Below are 13,765 nucleotides of genomic sequence, written 5' to 3' on the forward strand. Positions count from 1 at the left end.
GTTAGTAGCTGGCTTTTATATTTTAGTCATCCAAAGGGATCATCATATGTGTAGGTCTTTAGCAGATGCTTTTTATTCAACACTACAGGGTCATGTAAACTATTCAGTGTGTGTGGTTACGGGGGATAGAGGGAGGGCAGAAGATAAAGGGAGAGAGAACGAGAACTGCCCCCCTTTGATGGCCAATAACCCAGTTATGCCTGTCCAGTCAGAGCCAGTGACTGAGGTTTGAAGGGGAAAACACACTGACCTGTATGGAGGAAAGCACACACGGATCATCTCAGAGATGGGCTGTCCAGGATGGAGACTCCTCTGGCTGGCCTGCTTGGTGTCCACTTTTCCGCAATATGGTACGTGTTCATTTTATTGTTAACATTATTAGGCTGTTAAATATGGTCTTGTGACTTGGGGAGAAGAACTTTTACACCACTGAAGAGAACTGTTGCTCGATAACTTTGACAGTTGATAACTTTGAAGACAGTTGATTTTATCCAGGGTTTTAAATACTGTAACAAGTCAATGTCTCCATGGTTTTCAAATGATTTTGAAATCAGTATATTATATGAAATGTTTGAGTGAGGTATAATAAAAAACAATGATCATTTGAGCATTTTTACAATTGGTGTTTTATCTGTAATGTTACAATTATTGAAGTAGGCTATATGTAGTTTTGGTCAGGTTTTTTTTTTTTAGAAGAATTGAACCCCATTGTTCTCTCAGTTGGTGTATTTGTCTTTGCCAAGGCTGTCAGCTGTAATTAAGGCTTTAGTGTCACTTTGCTTTCCCACACACACAAAGGCCTGGGGGTGGCAGAGCGGTGGGGGTGGGACTCATCATTACAGTAATGAGACAACCATTGAGATGGAAGGAGCTACACAACCGAACTCTAGAATAAACGGGCCTGATAGTGATTTATCATTGCCAATTGTTTGCAATATGAAAACGGCCTCAAATCAAGCGCAAAAAAACTTAAATTGAAGATGATCCAGCTTGACTGTTTCCCTTCACCCCCTCCAGGTGCAGTCCGGGTGACGGTGAGGGAATCTGGTCTGGAGGTGGTGCGGGGAGATTCTGTTACACTGCCCTGTTCGTTCTTCACCATGATGCCCTTGTTCAGACTCAGCATCATCTGGACTCTGACCCCAGTCTCGGACCCTGACTCCCCCACACAGGTGTGTCACCTATAGATACAGCAATCAGCTAATAAACCTAAAGGCTCATTCACAGCAAGATAGAAAATAACTATAACCAAGTTTCACCAAGTATAACCAAGAGACTAGTGGAGTCCACACCACAACTAGTGATAATGACAATATGGTTGGAATCATGTTTTTCATAGCGTCTTCTCCACCTAATGAACAATTAAAACATCGACAGGCAATCAAAATCCATCCAAATTTAAAGCATGGAAAATAACATTGCATAGAATAAAAATAGTGTTATTATCCTTTGGTCTGGATGCTTATACTGTATTGTTATAGGTTGTGTCTGAAATAGCATTCTCTCCAAGTCCTTTTGAATGCATAATGTGTGTAGTATTAATGTAATCTGAATGTACTACATTTGCTATGTTATCATTAACATGTGATCTCTCAGCGTAAGCTGCATAGCTTCATTGCCATTCGCAAATCCTCTCCAGTGGCCTCATGGGATAGTACAGTGTCCATTGGATGCGCACTTCAGAATCTTGCTGAAGGTAGTCATCCGGGTATTTTTCATCCTACTGTTTTATATACTGTGAAGTTGGAATTTTTCCAACTACTATAAAGTTGAGAAGTATGTGATTTCAGATACAGCCATAGCTTTTGTTGTTGGTGTGAATTTTAGTCAGGACAGATGCAGTATTGAAACCGATTATAATGAGATTGTGAGGGTTAAGGTATAAGTCAAGTCCCTATAGTTCAGTATTCAGGGCACTGACTAGGGAATCAGACATTGTATGTGCTCCTCAATTGTAAAATCCTTCCAGTCTACTGGATTGTTACCTAAAAATTACACAAATTTGGATGCACCTTATGTTCCCTTATTCAGATCTGAAGTGCTAGATGGTTAGTAAACAGTTAAATTTTGTCTAAAATGTTGCAGGGATGTGTAACAAAACAAAGTATTTTTCATTAAAGGGTTAGTTCACCCAAAAATGAAAATTAAGTAATTAATTACTCACTCCCATGCCCAATCCCGCCTGCAATCTATTGAATGGGGTTTCGGGTAGTATATTTGATAGTGAATAGAACTAAAGTTCCTGTCGTGATAACTATTTTACTGCACTCAGGAGTCAAGTCAAGTCACATTTATTTATATAGTGCTTTTTACAATACAGATTGTATCAAAGCAGCTTCACAGTGATAACATGAAAATAATACAACACAGATCAATAATATTGTTGAATATTAAATGTCCGCAACTAAGCAAGCCAAAAGCAAGGCAACAGTGGCAAGGAACCAAAACTCCATCAGGTGATTGAATGAAGAAAAAAACATTGGGAGAACCCAGGCTCAGTTGGGGGCCAGTTCTCCTCTGGCCAACAAAAGCACAACAATTACAAAACAAATTGGATCGAAACATTAAGAAAATTGTCCATTTCCATCTGTTTCAAAGTCGAAGTCATGCCGGTTTGGAGACGAGATGTTGAGGATCAATGCCGATGGCTGTCGTGTCGATGAGGCCGGCACTTAAGGATCAGTCGGGATGGGTCCAGGCACAGGTCCACCATAGAGGGTCCCAATAGAGGGATAAAAAGAGAAAGTGATATTAGTGTAGACGCCATCCTTCTTTTGATGTACCAAGTACATCAAGATTTAGGGGACGTGTTCCCAGTTCTGGCTGATCTAAACTATGCAGCCTAATTTGAATTTAGGAAGTGTGTTAGAGACTCAAAACAAATTCAAAATTTCGACCCGAAAAAAACGACAGTGTTACCCCTGTCGTTTTTTTTTTTTGGTGCGAAAAATAGTTTTCTCCAATCTTCTTGAAACTCTGGATTCTGATAAAGGGCCATGGGACTTACACCTGAGTGCAAAAATGGAGGCTCTAGACCCTTCCAGAGCCGAGATATGGACCTCTCACGTAGCATTTATGCCATTATAAATATCTCAATATCTCAGCTCTGGAAGGGTCTAGAGCCTCCATTTTTGCACTCAGGTCTAAGTTTCATGGCCGTCTATCAGAATCCAGAGTTTCAAGAAGATTGGAGAAACTTATTTTTCGCACCAAAAAAAAAAAAAAAAAACGACAGGGGGAACACTGTCGTTTTTTTTTTGGGTCGAAATTTTGAGTTTCTCTAATCTTCTTGAAACTCTGGATTCTGATAGAGGGCCATGAGACTTAGACCTGAGTGCAAAAATGGAGGCTCTAGACCCTTCCAGAGCTGAGACATCGAAACTCAAAAATTCGACCCGAAAAAAAAAACGACAGTGGTCTAAGTCTCATGTGGTCAAAAATTTGACCCGAAAAAAAAAAACGACAGTGGTCTAAGTACCCCTTTCGGTTTTTTTTTTCGGGCGAAAAATTAAATTTCTCCAATCTTCTCAAAACTCTGGATTCTGATAGAGGGCCATGAGACTTAAACCTGAGTGCAAAAATGGAGGCTCTAGACCCTTCCAGAGCTGAGATATCGAAACTCAAAAATTCGACCCGAAAAAAAACCGACAGTGGTACCCCTTTCGTTTTATTTTTGAGCCGAATTTTTGAGTTTCGATATCTCAGCTCTGGAAGGGGCTAGAGCCTCCATTTTTGCACTCAGGTCGCACTCAGGTTTTTCGCACGAAAAAAACAAAACGTAAGGGGTACCACTGTCGGGTTTTTTTCGGGCCAAATTTTTGAGTTTCGATATCTCAGCTCTGGAAGGGGCTAGAACCTCCATTTTTGCACTCAGGTCTAAGTCTCATGGCCCTCTATCAGAATCCAGAGTTTTGAGAAGATTGGAGAAACTTAATTTTTCGCCCGAAAAAAAAACCGTAAGGGGTACCACTGTCGTTTTTTTTTTCGGGGCGAATTTTGAGTTAGCGATATCTCAGCTCTGGAAGGGGCTAGAGCCTCCATTTTTGCACTCAGGTCTAAGTCTCATGGTCCTCTATCAGAATCCAGAGTTTTGGGAAGACTGGAGAAACTTAATTTTTCACCCGAAAAAAAAAACGTAAGGGGTACCACTGTCGTTTTTTTTTCGGGCCGAATTTTTGAGTTTCGATATCTCAGCTCTGGAAGGGGCTAGAGCCTCCATTTTTGCACTCAGGTCTAAGTCTCGTGTACCTCTATCAGAATCCAGAGTTTTGGGAAGATTGGAGAAACTTAATTTTTCGCACGAAAAAAAAATGTAAGGGGTACCACTGTCGTTTTTTTTTCGGGGCGAATTTTGAGTTAGCGATATCTCAGCTCTGGAAGGGGCTAGAGCCTCCATTTTTGCACTCAGGTCTAAGTCTTATGGTCCTCTATCAGAATCCAGAGTTTTGGGAAGACTGGAGAAACTTAATTTTTCGCCCGAAAAAAAAAATGTAAGGGGTACCACTGTCGGTTTTTTTTTTCGGGCCGAATTTTTGAGTTTCGATATCTCAGCTCTGGAAGGGGCTAGAGCCTCCATTTTTGCACTCAGGTCTAAGTCTCATGGCCCTCTATCAGAATCCAGAGTTTTGGGAAGATTGGAGAAACTTAATTTTTCGCCCGAAAGAAAAAAAAACGTAAGGGGTACTACTGTTGTTGTTTTTTTTTCAGGCCGAATTTTTGAGTTTCGATATCTCAGCTCTGGAAGGGGCTAGAGACTCCATTTTTGCACTCAGGTCTAAGTCTCATGGCCCTCTATCAGAATCCAGAGTTTTGGGAAGATTGGGGAAACTTAATTTTTCACACGAAAAAAAAAAAACGTAAGGGGTACCACTGTCGTTTTTTTTTTCGGGCCGAATTTTGAATTTCGATATCTCAGCTCTGGAAGGCGCTAGAGCTTCCATTTTTGCACTCAGGTCTAAGTCTCATGGCTCTCTATCAGGATCCAGAGTTTTGGGAAGATTGGAGAAACTTAATTTTTTGCCCGAAAAAAAACAACATAAGGGGTACCACTGTCTTTTTTTTTCGGGGCGAATTTTGAGTTTCGATATCTCAGCTCTGGAAGGGGCTAGAGCCTCCATTTTTGCACTCAGATCTAAGTCTCATGGTCCTCTATCAGAATCCAGAGTTTTGGGAAGACTGGAGAAACTTAATTTTTCGCCCGAAAAAAAAAAAACGTAAGGGGTACCACTGTCGTTTTTTTTTCGGGCCGAATTTTTGAGTTTCGATATCTCAGCTCTGGAAGGGGCTAGAGCCTTCATTTTTGCACTCAGGTCTAAGTCTCGTGGCCCTCTATCAGAATCCAGAGTTTTGGGAAGATTGGAGAAACTTAATTTTTTGCCCGAAAAAAAAAAAACGTAAGGGGTACCACTGTCGTTTTTTTTTTGGGCCTAATTTTTGAGTTTCGATATCTCAGCTCTGGAAGGGGCTAGAGCCTCCATTTTTGCACTCAGGTCTAAGTCTCATGGCCCTCTATCAGAATCCAGAGTTTTGGGAAGATTGGAGAAACTTAATTTTTTGCCCGAAAAAAAAAACAAAACGTAAGGGGTACCACTGTCGTTTTTTTTTGGGGCCTAATTTTTGAGTTTCGAAATCTCAGCTCTGGAAGGGGCTAGAGCCTCCATTTTTGCACTCTGGTCTAAATCTCATGCCTCTCTATCAGAATCCAGAGTTTTGGGAAGATTGGAGAAACTTAATTTTTCGCCCGAAAAAAAAAAAACGTAAGGGGTACCACTGTCGTTTTTTTTTCGGGCCGAATTTTTGAGTTTCGATATCTCAGCTCTGGAAGGGGCTAGAGCCTTCATTTTTGCACTCAGGTCTAAGTCTCGTGGCCCTCTATCAGAATCCAGAGTTTTGGGAAGATTGGAGAAACTTAATTTTTCGCCCGAAAAAAAAAACCGTAAGGGGTACCACTGTCGTTTTTTTTTCGGGCCGAATTTTTGAGTTTCGATATCTCAGCTCTGGAAGGGGCTAGAGCCTTCATTTTTCCACTCAGGTCTAAGTCTCATGGCCCTCTATCAGAATCCAGAGTTTTGGGAAGATTGGAGAAACTTAATTTTTCGCCCAAAAAAAAAAAAACGTAAGGGGTACCACTGTCGTTTTTTTTTTTTGGGCCTAATTTTTGAGTTTCGATATTTCAGCTCTGGAAGGGGCTAGAGCCTCCATTTTTGCACTCAGGTCTAAGTCTCATGGCCCTCTATCAGAATCCAGAGTTTTGGGAAGATTGGAGAAACTTAATTTTTCGCCCCAAAAAAAAAACGTAAGGGGTACCACTGTCGTTTTTTTTTCGGGCCGAATTTTTGAGTTTCGAAATCTCAGCTCTGGAAGGGGCTAGAGCCTCCATTTTTGCACTCTGGTCTAAATCTCATGCCCCTCTATCAGAATCCAGAGTTTTGGGAAGATTGGAGAAACGTAATTTTTCGCCCGAAAAAAAAAAAACGTAAGGGGTACCACTGTCGTTTTTTTTTTTTCGGGACGAATTTTTGAGTTTCGATATCTCAGCTCTGGAAGGGGCTAGAGCCTCCATTTTTGCACTCAGGTCTAAGTCTCATGGCCCTCTATCAGAATCCAGAGTTTTGGGAAGATTGGAGAAACTTAATTTTTCGCCCAAAAAAAAAAAAAACGTAAGGGGTACCACTGTCGTTTTTTTTTTTTGGGCCTAATTTTTGAGTTTCGATATTTCAGCTCTGGAAGGGGCTAGAGCCTCCATTTTTGCACTCTGGTCTAAATCTCATGCCCCTCTATCAGAATCCAGAGTTTTGGGAAGATTGGAGAAACGTAATTTTTCGCCCGAAAAAAAAAAAAACGTAAGGGGTACCACTGTCGTTTTTTTTTTTTTCGGGACGAATTTTTGAGTTTCGATATCTCAGCTCTGGAAGGGGCTAGAGCCTCCATTTTTGCACTCAGGTCTAAGTCTCATGGCCCTCTATCAGAATCCAGAGTTTTGGGAAGATTGGAGAAACTTAATTTTTCGCCCCAAAAAAAAAACGTAAGGGGTACCACTGTCGTTTTTTTGGGGGGGCCGAATTTTTGAGTTTCGATATCTCAGCTCTGGAAGGGGCTAGAGCCTCCATTTTTGCACTCAGGTCTAAGTCTCATGGCCCTCTATCAGAATCCAGAGTTTTGAGAAGATTGGAGAAACTTAATTTTTCGCCCAAAAAAAAAAAACGTAAGGGGTACCACTGTCGTTTTTTTTTCGGGCCGAATTTTTGAGTTTCGATATCTCAGCTCTGGAAGGGGCTAGAGCCTCCATTTTTGCACTCAGGTCTAAGTCTCATTGGCCCTCTATCAGAATCCAGAGTTTTGGGAAGATTGGAGAAACTTAATTTTTCGCCCCCAAAAAAAAAACGTAAGGGGTACCACTGTCGTTTTTTTTTCGGGCCGAATATTTGAGTTTCGATATCTCAGCTCTGGAAGGGGCTAGAGCCTCCATTTTTGCACTCAGGTCTAAGTCTCATGGCCCTCTATCAGAATCCAGAGTTTTGAGAAGATTGGAGAAACTTAATTTTTCGCCTCCCAAAAAAAAACGTAAGGGGTACCACTGTCGTTTTTTTTTCGGGCCGAATATTTGAGTTTCGATATCTCAGCTCTGGAAGGGGCTAGAGCCTTCATTTTTGCACTCAGGTCTAAGTCTCATGGCCCTCTATCAGAATCCAGAGTTTTGAGAAGATTGGAGAAACTTAATTTTTCGCCCAAAAAAAAAAACGTAAGGGGTACCACTGTCGTTTTTTTGGGGGGGCCGAATTTTTGAGTTTCGATATCTCAGCTCTGGAAGGGGCTAGAGCCTTCATTTTTGCACTCAGGTCTAAGTCTCGTGGCCCTCTATCAGAATCCAGAGTTTTGAGAAGATTGGAGAAACTTAATTTTTCGCCCAAAAAAAAAAAACGTAAGGGGTACCACTGTCGTTTTTTTTTCGGGCCGAATTTTTGAGTTTCGATATCTCAGCTCTGGAAGGGGCTAGAGCCTCCATTTTTGCACTCAGGTCTAAGTCTCGTGGCCCTCTATCAGAATCCAGAGTTTTGGGAAGATTGGAGAAACTTAATTTTTTGCCCGAAAAAAAAAAAACGTAAGGGGTACCACTGTCATTTTTTTTTGGGGCCTAATTTTTGAGTTTCGAAATCTCAGCTCTGGAAGGGGCTAGAGCCTCCATTTTTGCACTCAGGTCTAAGTCTCATGGCCCTCTATCAGAATCCAGAGTTTGGGGAAGATTGGAGAAACTTAATTTTTCGCCCCAAAAAAAAACGTAAGGGGTACCACTGTCGTTTTTTTGGGGGGGCCGAATTTTTGAGTTTCGAAATCTCAGCTCTGGAAGGGGCTAGAGCCTCCATTTTTGCACTCTGGTCTAAATCTCATGCCCCTCTATCAGAATCCAGAGTTTTGGGAAGATTGGAGAAACTTAATTTTTCGCCCGAAAAAAAAAAAACGTAAGGGGTACCACTGTCGTTTTTTTTTCAGGCCGAATTTTTGAGTTTCGATATCTCAGCTCTGGAAGGGGCTAGAGCCTTCATTTTTGCACTCAGGTCTAAGTCTCGTGGCCCTCTATCAGAATCCAGAGTTTTGGGAAGATTGGAGAAACTTAATTTTTCGCCCGAAAAAAAAAAACGTAAGGGGTACCACTGTCGTTTTTTTTTCGGGCCGAATTTTTGAGTTTCGATATCTCAGCTCTGGAAGGGGCTAGAGCCTTCATTTTTCCACTCAGGTCTAAGTCTCATGGCCCTCTATCAGAATCCAGAGTTTTGGGAAGATTGGAGAAACTTAATTTTTCGCCCAAAAAAAAAAAAAAACGTAAGGGGTACCACTGTCGTTTTTTTTTTTTTGGGCCTAATTTTTGAGTTTCGATATTTCAGCTCTGGAAGGGGCTAGAGCCTCCATTTTTGCACTCAGGTCTAAGTCTCATGGCCCTCTATCAGAATCCAGAGTTTTGGGAAGATTGGAGAAACTTAATTTTTCGCCCCAAAAAAAAAACGTAAGGGGTACCACTGTCGTTTTTTTTTCGGGCCGAATTTTTGAGTTTCGAAATCTCAGCTCTGGAAGGGGCTAGAGCCTCCATTTTTGCACTCTGGTCTAAATCTCATGGCCCTCTATCAGAATCCAGAGTTTTGGGAAGATTGGAGAAACGTAATTTTTCGCCCGAAAAAAAAAAAACGTAAGGGGTACCACTGTCGTTTTTTTTTTTTCGGGACGAATTTTTGAGTTTCGATATCTCAGCTCTGGAAGGGGCTAGAGCCTCCATTTTTGCACTCAGGTCTAAGTCTCATGGCCCTCTATCAGAATCCAGAGTTTTGGGAAGATTGGAGAAACTTAATTTTTCGCCCCCAAAAAAAACGTAAGGGGTACCACTGTCGTTTTTTTGGGGGGGCCGAATTTTTGAGTTTCGATATCTCAGCTCTGGAAGGGGCTAGAGCCTCCATTTTTGCACTCAGGTCTAAGTCTCATGGCCCTCTATCAGAATCCAGAGTTTTGGGAAGATTGGAGAAGCTTATTTTTTCGGCCGAAAAAAAAAAAACGTAAGGGGTACCACTGTCGTTTTTTTTTTCCGGGCCGAATTTTTGAGTTTCGATATCTCAGCTCTGGAAGGGGCTAGAGCCTCCATTTTTGCACTCAGGTCTAAGTCTCATGGCCCTCTATCAGAATCCAGAGTTTGGGGAAGATTGGAGAAACTTAATTTTTCGCCCCAAAAAAAACCGTAAGGGGTACCACTGTCGTTTTTTTGGGGGGGCCGAATTTTTGAGTTTCGATATCTCAGCTCTGGAAGGGGCTAGAGCCTCCATTTTTGCACTCAGGTCTAAGTCTCATGGCCCTCTATCAGAATCCAGAGTTTTGGGAAGATTGGAGAAACTTAATTTTTCGCCCAAAAAAAAAAAAACGTAAGGGGTACCACTGTCGTTTTTTTTTGGGCCTAATTTTTGAGTTTCGATATTTCAGCTCTGGAAGGGGCTAGAGCCTCCATTTTTGCACTCAGGTCTAAGTCTCGTGGCCCTCTATCAGAATCCAGAGTTTTGGGAAGATTGGAGAAACTTAATTTTTTGCCCGAAAAAAAAAAAACGTAAGGGGTACCACTGTCGGTTTTTTTTGGGGCCTAATTTTTGAGTTTCGAAATCTCAGCTCTGGAAGGGGCTAGAGCCTCCATTTTTGCACTCTGGTCTAAATCTCATGCCCCTCTATCAGAATCCAGAGTTTTGGGAAGATTGGAGAAACTTAATTTTTCGCCCGAAAAAAAAAAAACGTAAGGGGTACCACTGTCGTTTTTTTTTCGGGCCGAATTTTTGAGTTTCGATATCTCAGCTCTGGAAGGGGCTAGAGCCTTCATTTTTGCACTCAGGTCTAAGTCTCGTGGCCCTCTATCAGAATCCAGAGTTTTGGGAAGATTGGAGAAACTTAATTTTTCGCCCGAAAAAAAAAACGTAAGGGGTACCACTGTCGTTTTTTTTTCGGGCCGAATTTTTGAGTTTCGATATCTCAGCTCTGGAAGGGGCTAGAGCCTTCATTTTTCCACTCAGGTCTAAGTCTCATGGCCCTCTATCAGAATCCAGAGTTTTGGGAAGATTGGAGAAACTTAATTTTTCGCCCAAAAAAAAAAAAAAACGTAAGGGGTACCACTGTCGTTTTTTTTTTTTTGGGCCTAATTTTTGAGTTTCGATATTTCAGCTCTGGAAGGGGCTAGAGCCTCCATTTTTGCACTCAGGTCTAAGTCTCATGGCCCTCTATCAGAATCCAGAGTTTTGGGAAGATTGGAGAAACTTAATTTTTCGCCCCAAAAAAAAAACGTAAGGGGTACCACTGTCGTTTTTTTTTCGGGCCGAATTTTTGAGTTTCGAAATCTCAGCTCTGGAAGGGGCTAGAGCCTCCATTTTTGCACTCTGGTCTAAATCTCATGGCCCTCTATCAGAATCCAGAGTTTTGGGAAGATTGGAGAAACGTAATTTTTCGCCCGAAAAAAAACAAAACGTAAGGGGTACCACTGTCGTTTTTTTTTTTTCGGGACGAATTTTTGAGTTTCGATATCTCAGCTCTGGAAGGGGCTAGAGCCTCCATTTTTGCACTCAGGTCTAAGTCTCATGGCCCTCTATCAGAATCCAGAGTTTTGGGAAGATTGGAGAAACTTAATTTTTCGCCCCAAAAAAAAACGTAAGGGGTACCACTGTCGTTTTTTTGGGGGGGCCGAATTTTTGAGTTTCGATATCTCAGCTCTGGAAGGGGCTAGAGCCTCCATTTTTGCACTCAGGTCTAAGTCTCATGGCCCTCTATCAGAATCCAGAGTTTTGAGAAGATTGGAGAAACTTAATTTTTCGCCCGAAAAAAAAAAACGTAAGGGGTACCACTGTCGTTTTTTTTTTTCGGGACGAATTTTTGAGTTTCGATATCTCAGCTCTGGAAGGGGCTAGAGCCTCCATTTTTGCACTCAGGTCTAAGTCTCATGGCCCTCTATCAGAATCCAGAGTTTTGGGAAGATTGGAGAAGCTTATTTTTTCGGCCGAAAAAAAAAAAACGTAAGGGGTACCACTGTCGTTTTTTTTTTCCGGGCCGAATTTTTGAGTTTCGATATCTCAGCTCTGGAAGGGGCTAGAGCCTCCATTTTTGCACTCAGGTCTAAGTCTCATGGCCCTCTATCAGAATCCAGAGTTTGGGGAAGATTGGAGAAACTTAATTTTTCGCCCCAAAAAAAAACGTAAGGGGTACCACTGTCGTTTTTTTGGGGGGGCCGAATTTTTGAGTTTCGATATCTCAGCTCTGGAAGGGGCTAGAGCCTCCATTTTTGCACTCAGGTCTAAGTCTCATGGCCCTCTATCAGAATCCAGAGTTTTGAGAAGATTGGAGAAACTTAATTTTTCGCCCAAAAAAAAAAACGTAAGGGGTACCACTGTCGTTTTTTTTTCGGGCCGAATTTTTGAGTTTCGATATCTCAGCTCTGGAAGGGGCTAGAGCCTCCATTTTTGCACTCAGGTCTAAGTCTCATTGGCCTCTATCAGAATCCAGAGTTTTGGGAAGATTGGAGAAACTTAATTTTTCGCCCCCAAAAAAAAAACGTAAGGGGTACCACTGTCGTTTTTTTTTCGGGCCGAATATTTGAGTTTCGATATCTCAGCTCTGGAAGGGGCTAGAGCCTCCATTTTTGCACTCAGGTCTAAGCCTCATGGCCCTCTATCAGAATCCAGAGTTTTGAGAAGATTGGAGAAACTTAATTTTTCGCCCAAAAAAAAAAACGTAAGGGGTACCACTGTCGTTTTTTTTTTCGGGCCGAATTTTTGAGTTTCGATATCTCAGCTCTGGAAGGGGCTAGAGCCTTCATTTTTGCACTCAGGTCTAAGTCTCATGGCCCTCTATCAGAATCCAGAGTTTTGGGAAGATTGGAGAAACTTAATTTTTCGCCCAAAAAAAAAAACGTAAGGGGTACCACTGTCATTTTTTTTTTTGGGACTAATTTTTGAGTTTCGATATTTCAGCTCTGGAAGGGGCTAGAGCCTCCATTTTTGCACTCAGGTCTAAGTCTCATTGGCCCTCTATCAGAATCCAGAGTTTTGGGAAGATTGGAGAAACTTAATTTTTCGCCCCCAAAAAAAAAACGTAAGGGGTACCACTGTCGTTTTTTTTTCGGGCCGAATATTTGAGTTTCGATATCTCAGCTCTGGAAGGGGCTAGAGCCTCCATTTTTGCACTCAGGTCTAAGTCTCATGGCCCTCTATCAGAATCCAGAGTTTTGAGAAGATTGGAGAAACTTAATTTTTCGCCTCCCAAAAAAAAACGTAAGGGGTACCACTGTCGTTTTTTTTTCGGGCCGAATATTTGAGTTTCGATATCTCAGCTCTGGAAGGGGCTAGAGCCTTCATTTTTGCACTCAGGTCTAAGTCTCATGGCCCTCTATCAGAATCCAGAGTTTTGAGAAGATTGGAGAAACTTAATTTTTCGCCCAAAAAAAAAAACGTAAGGGGTACCACTGTCGTTTTTTTGGGGGGGCCGAATTTTTGAGTTTCGATATCTCAGCTCTGGAAGGGGCTAGAGCCTTCATTTTTGCACTCAGGTCTAAGTCTCGTGGCCCTCTATCAGAATCCAGAGTTTTGAGAAGATTGGAGAAACTTAATTTTTCGCCCAAAAAAAAAAAACGTAAGGGGTACCACTGTCGTTTTTTTTTCGGGCCGAATTTTTGAGTTTCGATATCTCAGCTCTGGAAGGGGCTAGAGCCTCCATTTTTGCACTCAGGTCTAAGTCTCGTGGCCCTCTATCAGAATCCAGAGTTTTGGGAAGATTGGAGAAACTTAATTTTTTGCCCGAAAAAAAAAAAACGTAAGGGGTACCACTGTCATTTTTTTTTGGGGCCTAATTTTTGAGTTTCGAAATCTCAGCTCTGGAAGGGGCTAGAGCCTCCATTTTTGCACTCAGGTCTAAGTCTCATGGCCCTCTATCAGAATCCAGAGTTTGGGGAAGATTGGAGAAACTTAATTTTTCGCCCCAAAAAAAAACGTAAGGGGTACCACTGTCGTTTTTTTGGGGGGGCCGAATTTTTGAGTTTCGAAATCTCAGCTCTGGAAGGGGCTAGAGCCTCCATTTTTGCACTCTGGTCTAAATCTCATGCCCCTCTATCAGAATCCAGAGTTTTGGGAAGATTGGAGAAACTTAATTTTTCGCCCGAAAAAAAAAAAACGTAAGGGGTACCACTGTCGTTTTTTTTTCAGGCCGAATTTTTGAGTTTCGATATCTCAGCTCTGGAAGGGGCTAGAGCCTTCATTTTTGC

Source organism: Pimephales promelas, chromosome 19 (assembly GCF_988280905.1).
Source record: "Pimephales promelas chromosome 19, fPimPro1.hap1.1, whole genome shotgun sequence".
Classification (NCBI taxonomy): Eukaryota; Metazoa; Chordata; class Actinopteri; order Cypriniformes; family Leuciscidae; genus Pimephales; species Pimephales promelas.